Below are 19467 nucleotides of genomic sequence, written 5' to 3'. Positions count from 1 at the left end.
AACAATGTGGTTTTCAAATATAACATCAACATATTTACAGGATTGTTTTTAAAGGAATATAACCAAATTAAAACATCACATGGCTCCTACACAGTATTTTTATAACGTTCTGTTCAATGTTTATGCAATGCAAAGCATTGCTTAGTTCTAGATCAGTGCTTTATTGCTAATAAATCTTTGAAATATACAACGATTTAACTTAATTCATATTGTAACGTATAAGGCCACCATTGCAGGTTGTTCGAGCCGGCTTACCAGCGCAGTGACATCACCGCCATTCCCTGTGAATAGCAGGGACCGCAGCCGTCGGGCTGATGGGAAATTTCCCTTTAGCTCAATGGGCTGGGTCCCTGTTGAGTGACGCCGGAGGCCTGGGTTTGAGTCCCCGGCGGTGGGGGGCTGACTTGAGGCGGCAGAGGTGAGTGCGCATACCCATGTGAACCTGAGGGCTTTACATTGATGTAAGAAGTGGGATGGGAAAGCCCTTTGCCGAGGACGGCGAAATTAAGTGGGGGAGAGTGTAACGCATACAGCCGACATTAGAAGTTGTGCGAGCCGGCTTACCAGCGCGGTGATTTCACCGCCCTTCCCTGTGAATAGCAGGGACCGCAGCCGTCGGGCTAATGGAAGATTTCCCTTTAGCTCAACTGGCTGGGTCCCTGTTGAGTGATGCCGAAGGCGCTGATTCGAGTCCCCAGCAGTGGGGAGCGCATACCCACGTGAACCTGAGAGCGCTACTATATCAAACATCCACATCTTTTAGTTAAGAAAAGATAAACTATCTTTATAGTAGATAAACTGTCCAACAACTATTTCTACAGTATATCCTGATATTTGCTTCTGCCTCAGAAGCTCCCCTAGATTTTAGCATATAAGACTAATGTTGTTTTTTTATCAGTCACAATCTTCCAGAAACTTTATTTACATTTACTGTAGGTAAAAATCAAAACACTGGCTCTCTCACTTGCTGTACCCACAAAGAATGAGGATTCTGTTATTTCAGAGTAACAAACAAATTTTCAGGTATCACCAGGGATCCATACAAACCCAAGGAAGGCATCAAATTCTACTGGATATTTTAATTTCTTCCGTTTGTGGGGCTTTTGTTTTCAGTGTGACTGCATTAAAAAATTGATGGAGAAAAAATCTTTCAACACAAAAATGGGAAAATGCTACTTTTAATCAAATTAAAAAATGTTGTATATTTACTATAATAATAATTGCTTACACTTGTTATAGCACTTTTCTGGACACTCCACTCAAACACCCTGGGATTTTTAATGACCACAGAGAGTCAAGACCTCAGTTTTACATCTCATCTTACCTTTTTTTACAGTACAGCAACCTGTCACTATAGTGGGGCATTAGGACCCACATAGACTGTAGGGTGAGCACCCCCTGCTGCTCCCACTAACACCTCTTCCAGCAGCAACTTAGTTTTTTCCCCAGGAGGTCTCACATCCAGGTACTGACCAGGCTCACAGCTGCTTAGCTTCAATGGGTTACTAGTTGTGAGTTGCAGGGTGATATGGTTGCTGGCATAAATATGTTATGTAACTACCTTTTAATGGTATTTTCCCATGCATTTTTATTAATTTAAAATGTAATTCTTTATACAAATAACTATGGAGTATAATTATTTGTTTTATAAGCAATGTGCCCCAGCACTCTATGTACTGTATATGCATAGCAAGTACTAGTGCAATTTAATTCAGAGTGCTGTCATTAAACTGGGGAAGTATTTTAATTTAGTTAGACATAAGCAGATGTTGATGGCCATATGTTTTTTTGTAAGTATATAATGTATGACCTTTCTGGAAACACCAGTTCCTTCTGCTTGAGACAGCAGTAATTTTGTTCTCTCTAAAATAATCTCATAACAATGTTACATCTCCACATTGTTGCCCAGACTCAGCAGTCTTGGAGGCAGTGTGACTTTACTAAACTTCCTGAGGGACACAGAGAGACACAGAGTTTTTCATGGAACACCTGGATCAACACAAGGATTTTTTTTAATTAACTAAATTGTTTTAGACATCACACAACACATTTAATTGTTTACATCATTAGTAGATTGTCTCTATCCTTTGAATCACCCTTTTGACTTTCATGGTACGTTTGTTTCTTATATGATATAGAAAATATAGTGTAACTAGTTTAACATAACACGTTGAATATATCAGAAATACTGCAGTTAAGTAAGACTAAAAAGCTTTTAAAGGCTTATTGAGGACTATAATTTAAACCTTTAAATAACACTATTCTATTTCCTTGCTAGTATAAATATCCTGTGCAGTTGCTTCTGTATTTCTGTCATGAAATATGGAAATATCCCTAACCTTGGGATTTAAATTACTCCTGGTAGCACTAGCTGTGGTCTTCATTGATATTATCAAGCACATGCTCTTTATTGCCAAGAAACTTTCTATACCCTTAAAAGGGTGAAAATACCTTGTGTAGAATCCTGAACTAGGTGAACAAGTTATTTTCATGTTTTGGACATTTATATTATACATGATATGGTTCCTGGTAGCCTTTTATGCTTTTATGAAAACAGTGATGTAATTGAAATCCCTGTATTGATATTATGTTTTCTTTACTGGGCATTTAGTAAAATGAAAGGGTGTATTGTCAGAAAATTGTAAGATTTTCTCTTCTTTGGTGCTTCTCACCTTTTTTGCGACACAGATTCACAACTATCATCCTGGCTTTCTACTGAAACACATGTCTGACAAGAATGTCTTGTAGTTCCAAATGCAAATGATCACTCTCTTGGTGTCCTTGCGTTTATCACTGCATCTTGCTTTGATTTTCAAAGGCTAAAATATACTTTGTATTGAATTAAACTAAAGTTAATAAGAGAGCTGTTTTAACTACTTTATCGGGAACAAATGTAAGAGTTTTTCATCTTGTTTTTCTTTAATACTCAAGACATTATACAGTAAGAGAAAGTCACACAAGCATGTGTGTGTTTTAAGAAAGTTGTTTCTTTTCTCCCGTAACACTACTGTATTCTCTTCCCTTTTGATGATGTGTATTTTTCATTGTGTTGTGTTTGAGTGTGCCCTAAAACAAATTTCCCCTAGGGGACAATAAAGCTTGAATTGAATTGAAGCACAACTATGTGTGAACTGCCTCAATTGTAGTTCTGACTAATAAATCAAATCTTCACACATCTGTCAGTCACAATTTCTGACTGTCCCAACACTGACAACTGTCTGATTGCCTTCACCCAATGAAAACTACTATTGGAATTTTCAGTTTGAGTAAATTGAAAGGTGGCTTTAATCTGGCATTCATTTTCAGATACTCTACAGGGTTTTCATAACAGAGTTCATAGTAAGATTTTTTATTTTTTCCTGGTAATACTTTCTTGTCTATGAAGTGTTACATGAAGTTGGGTAGAACTTGAATTTTAAATACTTTAGAAGGTAGGAGACAGTATTCCTCAGGAAGCAATTTATTTGCAGTAAGTAGATTAGGTATTTGTATGGTTCTGAGAATCTGGGAAAACCATTCTTTATAGATTCAGACCGAAAAGTTTTTTTTTTGTTGATAGTGTAAAATTTAGATCAAGGTATTGTCAAGGAATCAATAAATAGAATGGGAGGATCCTTATGCATTGCCGTGAATCCTGCAGAATGCACAGTAGCACAGGGACAATATCTGAAACACATAATACAGAGGCTTAATTGATAGGAGAAGCAATGAGTCCAGTAACCAGGGAAATCCGTGAAAGACAATCTGAAAAACCATATCCAAGAAGTGTGGTCGAAAAAGGCAGGAGTTAAGATCGGGAACTGGGAAATCGGTCAAGAAGGTTTGAACGTGCACAAGAGAATTCTTCGGGAGGCTTCTAAATAGTGAGCCTGGGTTGGTGCGTGAGGAAACTTTAAATACTGGGTGGAGAGGGACATGGTTGAATAATTGGTCCAGGATTGAGAATCTGTGGAATCTGGTGCATGTGAGAATGTGATGGGTTCAGTAAGGAATGAGATCGTGAAAAAATGGGTTTGGGAATGTAACGGCGTTTGCGAGGGAGAGTGTGGGGCGTGACAGGTAATGCTGTTTACAGTTTTACTTGCAACGTTAAAAAAAACTGCTTTGGGGCAGAGGGCAAGACATGCTGCTGCTCTAGAAACATGAGCCATATGAGCTTGAGTTAAGTTCATTCCGTTAATCAAGTGCAGCAAAAAAAAAAACAACAACCAAGAAGCACATTGTTTACTGTCAGATGAATTGCCAGAGTGCTTCAAAAGCTTATTAAAATGAACAAGACAACACAAAATGTAGTACAAACATGCTGAGTATATTAAAACATAAAAATCAATTTCCTCACTTCTGTTGCTTTTATTTTCAAATTTACTGTGCTGAGTGAGTCAACAGGCATATTTACAAAAACAAGGCCACTGGGGTTGTTTTTTTGTGGTCTTATTAAAGTTGTGCCAACATGCAAGCCTTGCAAATCGCTAGACATACCCTAAGTGGTTTGTTTTTAGTGGATGGATTGATTTTTAAAATGACAACATCTGTTTAGATGTACTTCATTTATTGTTAATTCCTCCCATGGTGATTGAACAGGGTGTTTGGTGAATATTAACCAGCTGTTTAAGACAATGAGCACTGAACGTAGGGAGCTGATCTGTGAAGGAGTATATGAGACGAGGACAGGATTAGAAAAAAAAAACACTGCCTTTAATATTTATTGGTACACTGAAAGGTGTTCAAAAGTCAAATGGGCCCTACTTTGGAAATTAGTTTTTAAAAAGAATTAAAATGGACTAACATATTATTTTGGTATAGACCAAGTCATTCAATTTTCTATTGTATACTTTCAGTACATACCTTCAGTCAATATAAATATCTTTACAAAAGTTACATCTCCATATGCTTCAGGTGAAACCAATCAGTAGGTTTAAATTGGGTAGTAGGTTGTGTCCAACTTTTTCTTCCTTTCGTACGACTCGATCAATGCTAATGTCCTCATGGGGGATAAATTGTCAAATGCTTTATCTCAAATGCTGCACTCTGATGCAAATCTGAATAAAGAAAAGATTAAAGATCACCCAATGCTGCATGTCTTTCAGAGATTTGTGTTGCCTCTCATTCTGGACAAACTGGTGTTTTCAAAACTCTAGTGTGTGTGTGTGTGTGTTTTTGTTTGTGTCTGTTCCTGCCCAACAATGAATTGGCATCTTATCCGGGGAGTATCCTGCCTTGCACCCATGCTGTGTAAAGGTCCCCTGTGACCCTGAATTGGATGAAGCACTTAGAAAATAGATGAATGGTTATGTACATCTTACAATAACAGCTCATTCATTTCTATTTTATAATATTCAAGATTGCTTTTAAGAAACATCTGACAAATGTCTTTACAAATGAGTTAAGGGCCTTTAAAAAAATAAGTAGTCCCTGATCCTATGCAACACAGAGGAAACAGCTTAGCTAATATCTAACAATATTAAATGTATATTAAGTATATACTGTATATTATACATAATTCGCTTAACCAACAGGGGTTGTTTTAAACTTGCCTGGCAGTGTATGTGTCTTTGCAAAGGATGCATCACTGATGGGATGAGATGAGAGCTTGTTAAATTACTAAGAGAAAATCATTGGCAGATCTGAAATGTTTCACTACTTTATTCTTTTAACACATCAAAAGAACATTGGCATAGACCTGTACTACAGACGTGGCATGGTTTAGTATTTTCAACAGTGTTCTTGTTTCTATTATTTGAGAAATTATGCAAATCAGAACAGTGTGACCAAACTGTCTACACTGCAGCATCGATCAATGGTTTGTTTATGTGATGCATTATGGGAACAAAGCATCAAGAAACAGAATTCAAACTGAAGGTTTTCATTTGTAATTAGTTTTTTTACATTTGTTAACCAGAGCCATAAATATACAACTAGTTCAGAACAATAAAAACACAATTCAAATAAAAAAAAGATTGTGCACCATTTTCTTGTTTTATACATTTATTTTTAATAGAAATTACAAAATGAGAAATGCATGTAAAAACTAGGCATTATTTAGTGTTGTGTTTCATTTTAAATATTTGGAAAATTCCAGAGTTGTACTCAACATTTGAGTATGTTGAATAAAACAACATACATCAACATCAACATTTGAGTATGTGAATAAAACAACTTCAAAGTCTTAAAGAAACAACTTACATGACAGCATATATACAGCTTTTACATGATAAAATCCATTTTGACTCATTTGTTTAGGCACACTATAAAATAGCTCTGTTAACTCATTTTGAAATTGCTGTACCTTCCCTCTTTAATTGATGGAGAGGTAGCAAATTGCATTGATTAAATATACAAAGAAATTAACTCTTGTGCTAGACTAAAACTTGGCAGTTAAATAATTTACCAGCTTTAGAGAAACACTTAAGTATTCTAGATTGATTCATGCTGTTCTATTTAATTAGGAAGTTCTGTTGCACTGACAGTGATGTCTGTGTCTGGACCTTTTATATAATTTTTGTTTTTCAACATTAAAGCGGATATCTACCTTGGCTTTCTGTATTGTTGCCTAACATCATATTCCCTATTCCAGTAGTAACTTTTAATACCAAACATTCTTATAAAATTACACAAGTTATATAATTTACTCTTATATTTTTTACTTTTTCTGTCTTGTTTTAAAGCAAAAAAGAGGAGAAGGTAGACATTCAGCCAGCAACATTTTGAACAATATTCATACTCTTACTGTGCAATTAGGTGGTTCTTTATAAAATCAAATTGATCATTTGACCTGAAAAAAGCTTTTGTGTTGTTCTGTACTTTGAGGAAAAACCTTCAGATTACTGAATCATTTTTATTTTTGAAATTATATATTCATACTCTTTTTCACTTATTTCAGTTACTCAGATATGCAACCATGACATCCCTTCTTATATTAAAAAATACAGTTTCTTACAATACAAGTTTTCACTTGTTAATTTTGATGTATTATCCATTATTTCTGAAGAACAGATAATCTAAATGTAATCTAGTACATATCTGCTAGTGAATCTGATAAATTATAATCCAACAGTAACCAAATCATTTTAAATTAATATAGCCTTATAATAAATTATACATTATTTTTGTGTTTAAAGGTTAAGGTAACCATAGTCTGGTACTTTATAATTACTAATAAAGATATAAAAAACAGAATAAAATCCACTGCAGCAGTAGTGTGACTAAACATTGTATTCAGCAAGTATTCTACTATTATTATATTACATAGGAACAAGTAATAGGAAAAATATAAAGAGAACACAACGTTTCGGCCGTGGAGCCTTCTTCACCTTTTTTTCAGCATGGAATAAACCTATCACTTGTTCCTTTGCAGCCTACACATGCTGACGCAGCCACCCACCTGAACTATTATATTACATAGTTCAGGTGGGTAGCTGCGTCAGCATGCGTAGGCTGCAAAGGAACAAGTAATACTAGTATTATAATACTATATATAATAGTATTATTATATAGTATTATAATCTATATATTATAATTATATAATATATAGATTATATTACATATATTAGTATTACATAATTTTAATCTGTATTCAGATGTTATTCAGAGGTCTATATTTAATAATTTAATTAAGTTTAAATATGAAAACGCTGTCCATATTGCTCTTGGGAAAATGTCCAGAAGTTTTCTAATCTGGAGCCACATATTAACAGCTGTAGGCAAAATACACAATCATTTTTTTATGGCTAGAAGCTAAGCTAAAAATATATGAATTGTGTTGCTAACAATCATATTTGTAACATAAATACAATTTCTCTTTTCAGTTCAGCCTTTACCGTTACAGTATGATTTCATTAAGTATCCATTGTCTTCCATTGCTAGTATATTTTATATACAATCTTATTTTGCTGTGAAACTTATTCAAACCCTAACCTACATCACATCCTAACACACTATGTTATCTTCTGAAATAAAAATGTTATTTCACTGAGGCAAGTGCTTACCTTTGGTAACAATCACCAAGACACAAGAACATGGTAGTATAAATGTTCAATTACCAAAGAACAGTAAAAACATTTTAGTACATACTGTATATATAAAAAAATATTTGCTTTTACATTTTCATCAAAACAATCCACTTCTCATTTGATAATTTCTGTATGACTACCAGCAAAGATCTTTTCAGTGCCTCTTACAGCTGCAGGTGTTAGATGGGATGTTGTCTGAAGTGTCAGATTCCCTAGATGACAAAATAGGCAGAGAGCTATCTATCTGAGCCATAATTGTGTGGGGTAAATGTGGGGTAAAACTCAATGGTACAGGTTAAGGACAAACATTAAAGAAGCCTGGCACAATAGCCAAAGTGCCTGTTACGAATTCCAATTTATAACCATCTTTTAATTCTGAACTGAAGAACATTTTTCAAATTCTTCTATATAATAGGCTACCCAGCTACATTATGTTTTTAAAGCTAACACAATAGATCAAGACACTCAGTTTCTAATCCATCCAAGGATCTCATTCAGATGTATCAAAAAGGCTACATCATGGGCCGAATGGTTGCCTCTTATTTGTAACTGTTCTTATGTTCTTAAATGGAAATCTAACATCACATAACAAAACTGTTTATTTGAACATTAAAATGCTACATTTTATATCATGTTTGCAGGTGGTACTAATCAGTAAAACAGCATCTACTACAACAATTATTTTTTTAAATTAAGAACAGGTGGAAAAATGTTTCTGATATTCCCTCTCCCTGCTAAATCTTAAATAACACACCATAACCGTTGCTTGAAAGCTTTTGTTTGGAATAAGTTTTCGAGTGCTTGAAGTTTTATTATAAAAAAATTTAAGAGAAACAACATTTTTGAAGTCAATGATCAATACTTTCCTTTGAGGGAAAAGATGCTGGATACGTTTTAATACCAGTTGACACCACACAACACATACAGAGGTCTGGAGTAATATGACGAGGCATGAAAGAACTCACATATCTTCATGATTGAAGAAAGAATAAACAAAAAACAACGCATAATATGTGATACTGTTAGTGTCCTGTTGTGCTTCACAGTGAGCAGAAATAGTGCAAGACAGACCTTGGCTACAAACAGATAAAATAAAAAATAATCAAGAAAGTACATAAGTTAAGAAAATACATGAAGCAAGCAAAATGTTATACAGCAGAAACACAACAACATTTGATCACACAACAAGATGAAGGTTTGAGTGAGGGAGCTGGGCATGACTCATCATGGTGTGTGTCATGCCCAGTAAACCTAGAGGGTGCTCTACTTCTGTCCTGTTCCTAGTTCCCTGTGATTATTCATGTCTTTCCAGTGTTTCTTGTTGTGTAGCCTATTTACTTCCTGTTTCTGCTCTGCTCCTCTCTCAGCACTGAGGTTCAGATGTCCTGAGACCTGCCTAGCACAAGGTTGCTCCTGTATGTGGTCTGAGGGCATAGGTTTCTATACAGCATTTCCTGAACAGCTGAGCCTGGGCTAACCCCCGTCTCGCCGCTACGCATAGGGTCTTTATTGCTCTCCTGCCACTCCACAGTTCATCCCCCCAGACATCCGTGACAGTATGTATGCCTACACATCTTTATATGCAATAAATTGCAATGTCTGGACTTTATTCATTCAGCCCATAGCCTTCTGTGCACATTGCATTTTATTGTAACATGTTACAGTTCACTGGAATCACTATAATCTACTGCTGTGTGTCAAACAATATCATTGGTAGCTGCTAAATGCTAAATATTTGCAGTAAGATCCTGCAGAACTTAAAACATCCTGATTAGTAACAGAATAGTCCAGGCAGGCTATGTTTGGCTGGGCCGTGAGTCTAATCATGGCCATATTCTTGTTCATATATTCACTTGCAAGGCAACATTGGGCAGATGAGCCAGCACAGGGAAAAGACGCCAGGGAGCAATTTGTGCAGATTTTTGATGTTGAATGAACTTGGTTTGGGAAAGAGTGATAGTGTGGGATGCAATTAACTCTCAGTTCAAATCTGTACCTGTTGCGCTGTGTAATCTCACTGTTCAATGTGAAGTGGCCAATGATCTTACAGCTTGTCCACCTCCTACTGATGATGGAACCTGACAGTGAAATTTCATGTTTTGTGTTCATCCTCTTAAACAGCAGTAAGTCACATGGTGGCATGGACAATTAGATTCTTGTGAAAAGTGGTTAGTATGTAGTGTGGCTACCATTAACATTGGCACAGACACACACACAATGTCATATTGACAAGCACAGAAGATACACACGGTACAAAGAAATGAAATTCCACCACTCCTGCAAGACCACAGTTGTTCAAGTGTATCAGAAGGGATACAGCCAGCTAGTGGATGAGATAGATGGCAGATCAATGTTGGGCAACACGCAAACTGTAAACGTACATTCTGGTGTCATTTGTTTAGAAGGTTATCCTCATAAGAATGTCTGCACCACAATCTGAAACTATGGAGATTTCTGATTACAGCCGTGGCATTGGTGAGTCAACCATGTTTCTCACTTTACAATATCTCCTTTGCTGATCCTTGCTTAGGCCTGTTCAAATCTCTTCTCATGTATGTTTCAGAAGATCAATTCATACAAAGATTTTATTTTTTGTTATGCAGCTAAAAAGGTGCTGTATTTCTAAAGCATGTCAGTCTATTTATCACTATTTTTGCACTCTGTTTCCTTTTTACCTTTTAGCGTTGTCAAGCATGTGTTGCTTGGATTAGGAATTGGGAAAGCTAAATTTTCAGGCAAAGCTTGACAACCTTGTATTCAATTAAAATGGATTACAAGCTCCTTTGATGACAGATATTAATCACAGTATTTACGCAAATCCAAAATCTCACAAGTAATGAAGCCATTTGATTTCAAAAGACCTTTCAACAATAAGGAAAGTTCTTGGCATTTCCTTTACATATTTTCTATTAATAGTACTTATTCTTCCAGCCTATATTGTTAATGGAACTATTTATGAGAAACATCTTTAGTTTGCTCTTCTTCCCTGATTACTTTAATTGAAAAGTTAACCTGAGCTCCAAACTGGATGCTCCTTTATTAAATTTATTAAAATGTAATTGTTTCACAAGGTCAGCAGATATTTGCAACAACAAGGCTATTTTGGTCTGCTGATGAAAATATGTGCTGTATGTCCACTGGCATCAGGTTTAAATTAAAAATAAAACTTCTCTGTGGATGCAGTGTAGATGACTTTTGTACTTCATCTGCAGGAAATGCAATTCATAATAAAGTACGGCTCACTGCTGTTGATCCCTTAGCTTATTGAACCAAGCCCTGTGCCAATGCTGGAGTAAAGAATATATTATTAAAATCTTTCCAATATAAAAAGGAAAACTCAAGACCATACACAATGCAGAAGCATAGCCTTTGGCTCCTTTTAATGCTGTTCATGGGATATTACACTTGTGAGATATTTATTATCAGACAGCCATTCTTTCCTGGGGAGGGTCACAGGATCTCATCTTGGAAGAAAGAGGTGGGACTACACTGTCACAACCACCAGCCAGCAGAGATCAACACACAAAAGAGCTAACCAGTGCCAGCAGCGGGTTGATAATAACAAGCGCCGCCGCACATGTTAATCCATCAGCTCACGCTCTACCGTGCAGCAGGCAGCGGTATTTCAATCATCCTAACCCACTTCCCGCTGCTCGTACCTCATCATTGTGGTTCGTTACATACACCTTGGAGAGGAGCCCAATTCCCCAATGTTGGCACACAAACAGGGACAATTGAGAGACACCAGGTAACCAGACCATCCAAAGAAAATATATTACGGACACAAGGAGAACATGCAAAGCTCACAAAGATGGCAACCCAAGAATCAGTTCCAGCAATGTACCTCTGACTCGTATTTCAGGAATGGCAGGTGCAGGGGGAGGCTTCACAGTGCCTCCATGAGGGGTAGTTCACAACATTGAATAATACTATTACATATACTACAGGCAAGTATTTTAAAATCTTGAAAGGAAGGCACTGACAAAGTCTGTCTGAAAGCCTACTTCAGGATCAACAGTGAAACATTGAAAAGCAGAGGTAGAGCATTGAGGACTGAAACTGGGAAAAGTCATTACCCAAGAGGTTGTGGGTATCTGGAACAATATCATGGGTATCTTGTCAAGCCAAGCTGCTCAAGCTGATGTCCCATTCTTCTTTAAAAAATGTCTCGAAGGGCTCTTTTGATCAATAAGCCACTATCAACCAAATGAGTAATAAAAAGGCCAGTCATGATTGCTTTCGGCTAGAATGTGGACATTATGTCCAAAGTGTGGTAGATCAAATTTATTGAAAAGATCTTATATTAAAACCACAACATCCATTGTGGAAAAAATTAAAGCACAAGTTCCTCTTAGACCTGGAACATACTGGTGATTCATCAAGGGATACCTATGGAATATAACCGGTGGGATTGCACTCTGAATTCTACCCATGAATCAAACTTACATCACAATGGATCAGAATCCAATTAAATTCCATTTTGTTATATGCAAGTTAGCTTTTCTGGCATGTTGACACACCAGATTAATTCATTGCTTTGTAAGGAGAAAGTCAGCATACCAAAATTATAGATACTGGTATGCACTGTACTGTACATCTTTCCTAAATCCTCTGTTAAATTAGTAAGCATGCTGGGGGAATCTAAATGGCAGATACTGTACATGCTGATGTGATATTAGTGAGCTCAGGAAAAATATGTGAGGCATGCTTAACAAATATATAGTAATTTACTTTTTGTTAATCTAAAATAACCTTGATGCTTCTATTAACTACTGTCAAACAACTTGGTGCTGGGTAGGAAGCATGTAAGATAAATCACATCAATGTTCTTTACATCAATGCTATGTAAAAGACTGCTATTACACAGGCACAACATATTTTTATGGATTTGATGCATAAAGACCCCTTTCTTTTATGCATCTTGAGTCTAGGATTTACTCTATTATCAGGATTCCCCACTTGGAGGAGAAAAATTAACAGAGGGGCAGTGATTTTAAGTGGGTTACTATATTCTAGAAATTCAAATAGGTATCTGTGTAGGCTACAAAGGAACAGGTAAATATTTATTCATTGCTCAAAGGAAAAGAAACGAAACACAACAGTTTGGTTTTGGAGCCTTCTTTAGGTGTGAGGGACAGAGGGAAACCAGCAGCTTATAAAGTATGGGAGAACAAAAGACAGGGTAGTTAAGAGGAGGCGGGGAGCAGGGGAGAAATATCAACACTGAGAGAACTGGAAGATATGTTGTGTCTCTTTTCTTTGCCTTTCAGCATGGAATAAACCTTCAACCGTTCCTTTGTATTTTAGAAATGCCATGTAACCCTCTAGGAATAGCCTCCTACCTGTGAGCTTGCTGTCAGTGAGAGATGCATCACTTCCCTGATTGATGCCAACTTGGCCGTTAGCACTGTTGGACTCCCAGCATGAAAAAGAAACAGATATCTTTGATAGTGCTTATTCCAGAGCAACGTGTGTCAAATACTTTCTTATTGTAAAAGCATTGAACAACGTTTATGAACAGTTGGAGATTATAAATTAAACTGGGTAAAGAAATAATTGGTCATCCCATTCATACATACTAGTTGTTTCAGTGTCTTGCAGCAGGTCCCCACTGTGGTCCAGCATGTTTTCTGACTATTATCAGCAGTTGAAGACTGAGAGGAATTATTTTATATTTTATACAGTATAAATAAACTTTTAATATAACAATTTTCCTCTGTTCTTGAGCTGGCTGTTAAGGAGAGGAATTTGTGTTCAAAAGGAATGTTACTGCCCATATGTAATTATCGGTCAGAGACAATGGGGATGTCCTGGGTTCGAAGTCTGTGATTTTGAATTGTGGAGCCATTGTCTACATTCATGTCCATGAAGCCAGTGGTCCATTGCAGACTGAATGAAAAACATCTGTCTGTGTAAAAGATGACTGCAGTGTTTCAGTGCATTACAGAATGTATGCAGGCACAAAGCTATTACAGTTTAAGGCTCCACACTAAAAGTCTGGGGACAATTTTAATGGGATGCTGTGAAATCCCTCAAGATATAACAAATGGGAAGCATAAAGTTAAACGCCCTGTGAAATCAGAATGAGAAACTTACAACTAATAAATATAACAAATTCTGAAGCAGATGACACTTTGTTTGCTTTATGCATGGCAGATTTTTCCCCTCTCATAAAAAGATGTTGTCCCAAACATGTTATGTCTCTGATAAAATTTAAGGCCACAATAACCTTTCTCCTAGCTGCATTTAGTGTGGTTAGAGCAATAAAATCCAAGCATGCCATAGACTCTCCACTTCAGTTTGCCTTTCAGCAAAAGCAACCTGTTGTGAAATTGCTCTTAATAATCTGAAAAGGCATATACATTCACATCCCCACTGCAGTCGGGAACGATAATGACACACCGGCTAGGTCCCAGTGCATTACACCCTCAGAGATGCCATGCTATATCACTATAATTAATTCAATTCCATCTTTTTTTTAATTATCCATTTGTATTCAACTTTGCTGGCACAAAACACTGCTGTGATATCAGCATATGAATATAACTGTTGCTGTGAGGTACATTAAAAGGCAATGTAATACTCATTATGTATGAATGTACTGCACAGGATAAATCCTATTTATGGAGCTGTTAATTTTATACAAACCAATTTTACAAAACATTGCTTGTGGTTCAAGCAATAATGTGCATAAGCATGTTAAAAAAGACCCACACATGCACCTATTTGCATTTCAATTTTATGATCTAAGCAGGCAGTCAAATTAGAGGTGCTACAATCATAGGGATTGTCGTTATTTCTGACATAGAAAGTGCCAGCAGTAAACCTCATAATAAAGAAATTGTCTCACTAAACTTGTGACAGTTAAAATGCTGGAATTTAATAATACAAGGTAACAAGTGCACCCACATGTAATCCATTGAGAAATAATAGAATCATTTTATAGAAAATTAAAACATTATGCTTTATTAAATAATTACCCAGAACCAGACAGCAGTGCTTGTGTCTTCAAACATAACATTGTCCTTGAGAACAACGCAAGGCAGGAGGCCATTTTTGTCGGAACTGTCTGAAATTTAAACATTTATCTATATAGTTTTAGTAGCTTAGACGAAAATCACAGAATGGAGCTTTGAAATCTAATGATCAATTCATATATTATTTAATTTTTTCTGTCTTGCCTCTTGAATTTTGGTTTTTGTCTGAGTTTCACTGTAAGCGATAAAGTGGAGAAGAAATAGGCTTACCTATGGTACAGAAATCAATTGTTCTAAAAAAAAAATTGACTCAGGAAGGTTCTGTCAAAGATGACTTTTTTTAAACAGCTATGCTCTCCAGCGGCTTTTCTCATTGCAACTACTCCTACCACAATCTGTTTGGCAGAAGAGTACATTCAGTCACAAATATAACTATTGCAAAGACATAAAAAAATACACTAAAACTGGACTCAAGCTGTTCACAAATGTATTTTACTTTTTTGGAAGGGAAAAGTCTAATATCATAATCCAATTTATGATAGAGTTGTGCTTTGGAAGCTTAATGTATGATAAGAGTCACTGGGCTGCAGCAGGGTTAGTGTATCTCTCTCTTGCATAAACTGAATTTCATTAAGCATGCCAGTGTGTCTGCCTTGAGGTAACATATTTCCACCCTATCAAACACCTGTTACTTTATGTAATTGAAAGTATTAGAATATACTGGTGTCTTGCGCCTTGGCCTCTTCTCTCTTTCAGCCATTTGTACTGTGTAGTAATGTGCAACTCGACTAGAACAACACGTACTGAAAGAGGAAATATCTATAGAATAATTTTTGGAGACAATTCACCAGGGGAATTTGACATTTTACCTTGTTTGTTGCCTTTTTTGATAAAGTACTGAATAATACTCCTGACACATCAATCACTGCCTGTGTACTTTTTTAAGGGAAGGGCTGTTTGCTGATTGTATTTTTAGAATACTGTAGCAATGAAATACAATGTTTAAAGATTATTGATAAAGAATTCCAGGTGGCTTCTAAAGAGAAGACATTTAAAGTGTAATGTAATTTACATATGTATGTTGATAAGGAACATCTGTATTTGAACTTCAGATCACTTCCTGAAAACAGAAATAAGGATTGTATCTATAAATGAAATACTACACAATACAGAATATGCAGGTACTATAAACAGTGTGTTGTGATGCTTTCAAAAAATTAATGCAACATGGTTACTGTAATCAAATTACAGCTTTTGGTAACAGTAGTCCACTACAGTTCTTAATGACATTATAACTCACAATATGATATTGCAGGTACTGTATATAATTTAGCATATGGTTAACAGCAAAGACAAGTGAGTAAATTAAGTAAATTGACATAGTAATTTACTTAATCACATTTCACATTGAAGTGTTTCGGGAATAGGCTACATTACAAGAAGTTGTTCAGTCAAATCTAACAGGGCAAAAGAAAAATTATGATATATATTTTTATAGAATCACCTTACAAATTACCTTTAACTGTGTACATGCTGGTGCTAAAATACAGACAGGAAACTCAACTGAGCTTCACTATAAAGTGTTCAGTTTAATTACTCCACCAGATTTTTTTTTCACTGAGACACCCAGTTTCATTCTAACTCTTGTGACAATGTGACACAAGAAAAATGTATGTAAGATAAATACACAAATTAAAATTAAGGTTCCCAAGCAATTGTGAAATATTAAAGGATTTGTATACTTGTCTTGCTCTAAGTAATAGGGAAAATTTTAGATTATAATAGATACTGAACTATACATGAAACAATGTAATTTTCAATTGAACAAGTAAAAGGTTTATTCCATGCTGAAAAAATAAGAAAGAAAACACAACGTTTCGGCCGTGGAGCCTTCTTCAGGTGTGAGTCTGAATTTTCAATTCGCAGTGTTTTACAAATGAAAACAAAGCCACCATACACTGAACATAAATATCTATTTTTATTAGGTTTTCCCAGTATTTCTATTTTCACACTGGTGTGAACATCTGTTGAACAGCTTGAAGATTGGGATGTTGTGATGCAGGATCTATATTCGGATGCTATATTCGGAGCTGTTTTCTCTGCACTAATGAGAATGACACTGTCACTACCTAACAGGCACAGGGAAGATCAACAAGACCCATCTGCAGTGATAAACAAATATGATGAATGAGGAGTTTACAAATAACCATTTTACTACACTGTGGAGATGATCAGAGAAGCTGAATCTCACATCGCACAAGCATGAAAGTTTACTTCTCTTATCCCACCTAGTCAACACAGATAGCCATACTCTTAACAATGCTGAATGATTTCAGACTGACTGCTGTGACTGTGCCACTCAGACCTCAACTGTTGCTTCTCAGTGATGCTTCCCATGTTGTTATTAATCTTCACTGACAACATCTTTGATTTCAGGACCCATTAAATTTTATATGGCTGAGGGGAGATTGATGTAATTAAATAATACTCTTTACATAAACACAAAAAATGCATTTATGGGGAGATTTTATGGACAACTTGATTGTATTTTGCATATGCAAAAACTGTGAGTGTGGTTTGATGTCTTCTCTCTTCTTAAGAACTTCTATAAGACTGCAGTATTACTCTACATTACATTGGGTTCTTCAGATTGTAAAATGGTTTCTCCCCAGCTGCTTAAGTCTGTGGTTAGAAGGTGATGTCCTTAGCTGAGGAGATATCCTGCCCACACTACTAACAAGGCATGATATGGGGGAGGGAAGGCGGTGTCAGGCATCATATCTATGTTTGGGGTTACAGACAATGAGCAATGTGAAGACATTCCCCAGTGGGCAATCTTAAAAGTTATCATTTAAGTTTACTTTGATGTTACCTAATAAGTGGAACAAAAAATATCGTGGGCACTATTTAGCATGAAGGGCAAACTGTTCTGTCAGACTTTTTAGTAGTACTCTTGCTCATTGGCTGAGATGTCAACTCTATGTTTCTCATTTTATTTTAGAACACAAGCAGTACTGCACCTTGCCTGTCTCTTCCAGTAAGAGCAAAAATGTTTGCTCCCAGTGTTCATAAAATGATAAAAAACATAAAACATATAATTTTTGTTAACATTAACCCACTATGATTTCAGAACTGAAGGAATAAATGCAATGATGAAAACTGTATCCCTTCAATTTGTAGACCACTACAGATTCAGATCAATGGATTCCAGATACATACTGTACAGTCACCAAATAAACAGCCTACGTATACTGACACAGCTACTTACACCTTTAATGAATCAACAATACATTTTCCATTATATATATATATTCATTAATTTATTCATTATAGTCACAATCTATATCAATATACATAGTATGTATACTATATTCCGAGTTCATAGATGTTGAAAAGTTATCTGTTTTGGAATATGGTAATATTCTTTCTAAGGAAAGAGCTAGAGTCCTGAGATAAAGGCATGCATTTCTACTCCTAAACAAAAGTGATACGAATGTGAGACACTGGTAAAGCAGGCTCTATAAGCTCTATAAGCTGGCTCTCCATATTTTTGTACAGGTTTTACTGGTTGCTACAGTTTGGAATGATAGCATCTTTTTCTGAAGTCTTGCACACAAAGGCAAAGCTAGGAAACACACCTTCAAACTTCCCTTGTAAAGCTTGATGAAGAACAGTCATAAAAATAAAGGAAATGGCAAATAATTCAGTTCACACAGACCTCTGAATGGGCCGAGCAGCATAATTGAATTAGATAGACAATTACAGGGGAATTGAATTTGCTATCAGTGTACTAAGCTCTTCCTTTATATGACCTGAGCAAAGAGGAAATGAAAGCATGTTGGTTGCATGGGGACTGCTGTCACAGTCACGGGATTGAATTGACTGGCAGAAGTGCACCATAAAGGTGAACAGAAAGGAAATTGGCTCATCTGGGCTGTGTGGAAAACATTAAGCAAATTGAAAGCTGCTTTTTTATCATTATTTTTAATGTTTCCAATCGCACTGCAATCAGCTCAGAGGTGAGTCACCTCTACTGTGTATAAAGACGTGGTTTGTGATTTTAAATGTCAAAAGATATTCTTTCTTTGATTCATTTTCTCTATAAAACAGGCATGAGAAAAGGTCTGCAGAGGGCAGTAGTGCAACAGTTACACCAGCACAAACTCCCATCTGAGGGACTGCAAGAAAACAAGTTTAACATCACCTTCTTAATGATAAGAAGCTGAAATTAGTGTCTACTGAGAACAAGTGTCAATGCTTCTGTTTTTATAGTGTTTTCTAAATTGGAACATGTCATAAGTAAGAGAAAATAAATACTTTAGCATTAGAATTTATTCTATGTTTTTTCCTGTTTTCCTTAAAGATAAATTATTATTCTTTAACTGCATATAAAATATATAAATTAGCTAAATGGGCTGAAGCGGCATAATTAAGCACTGAGACTTTTTTGTTTCACAGTTTTCAGTAAGAGCAGGCTGTAA

General features: G+C 36.0%; 1 protein-coding gene across 1 annotated transcript in view; it reads left to right on the top strand.

Moving 5' to 3' along the window:
- The first annotated feature begins 405 nt into the window (after nt 1-405).
- Nucleotides 406-19467, top strand: part of LOC138224286 (uncharacterized) — a 31960-nt gene continuing 12898 nt past the window's right edge. Inside the window, exon 1 of the mRNA XM_069180959.1 lies at nt 406-418. The gene's annotated coding sequence lies outside the window, so the exon portion shown is untranslated. The remainder of the gene's footprint in view (nt 419-19467) is intronic.

This window comes from Lepisosteus oculatus, chromosome 19 (genome assembly GCF_040954835.1).
Source record: "Lepisosteus oculatus isolate fLepOcu1 chromosome 19, fLepOcu1.hap2, whole genome shotgun sequence".
Classification (NCBI taxonomy): Eukaryota; Metazoa; Chordata; class Actinopteri; order Semionotiformes; family Lepisosteidae; genus Lepisosteus; species Lepisosteus oculatus.
The sequence above is the reverse complement of the archived record's forward strand: the minus strand, read 5'-3'. Positions and strand labels throughout refer to the sequence as shown.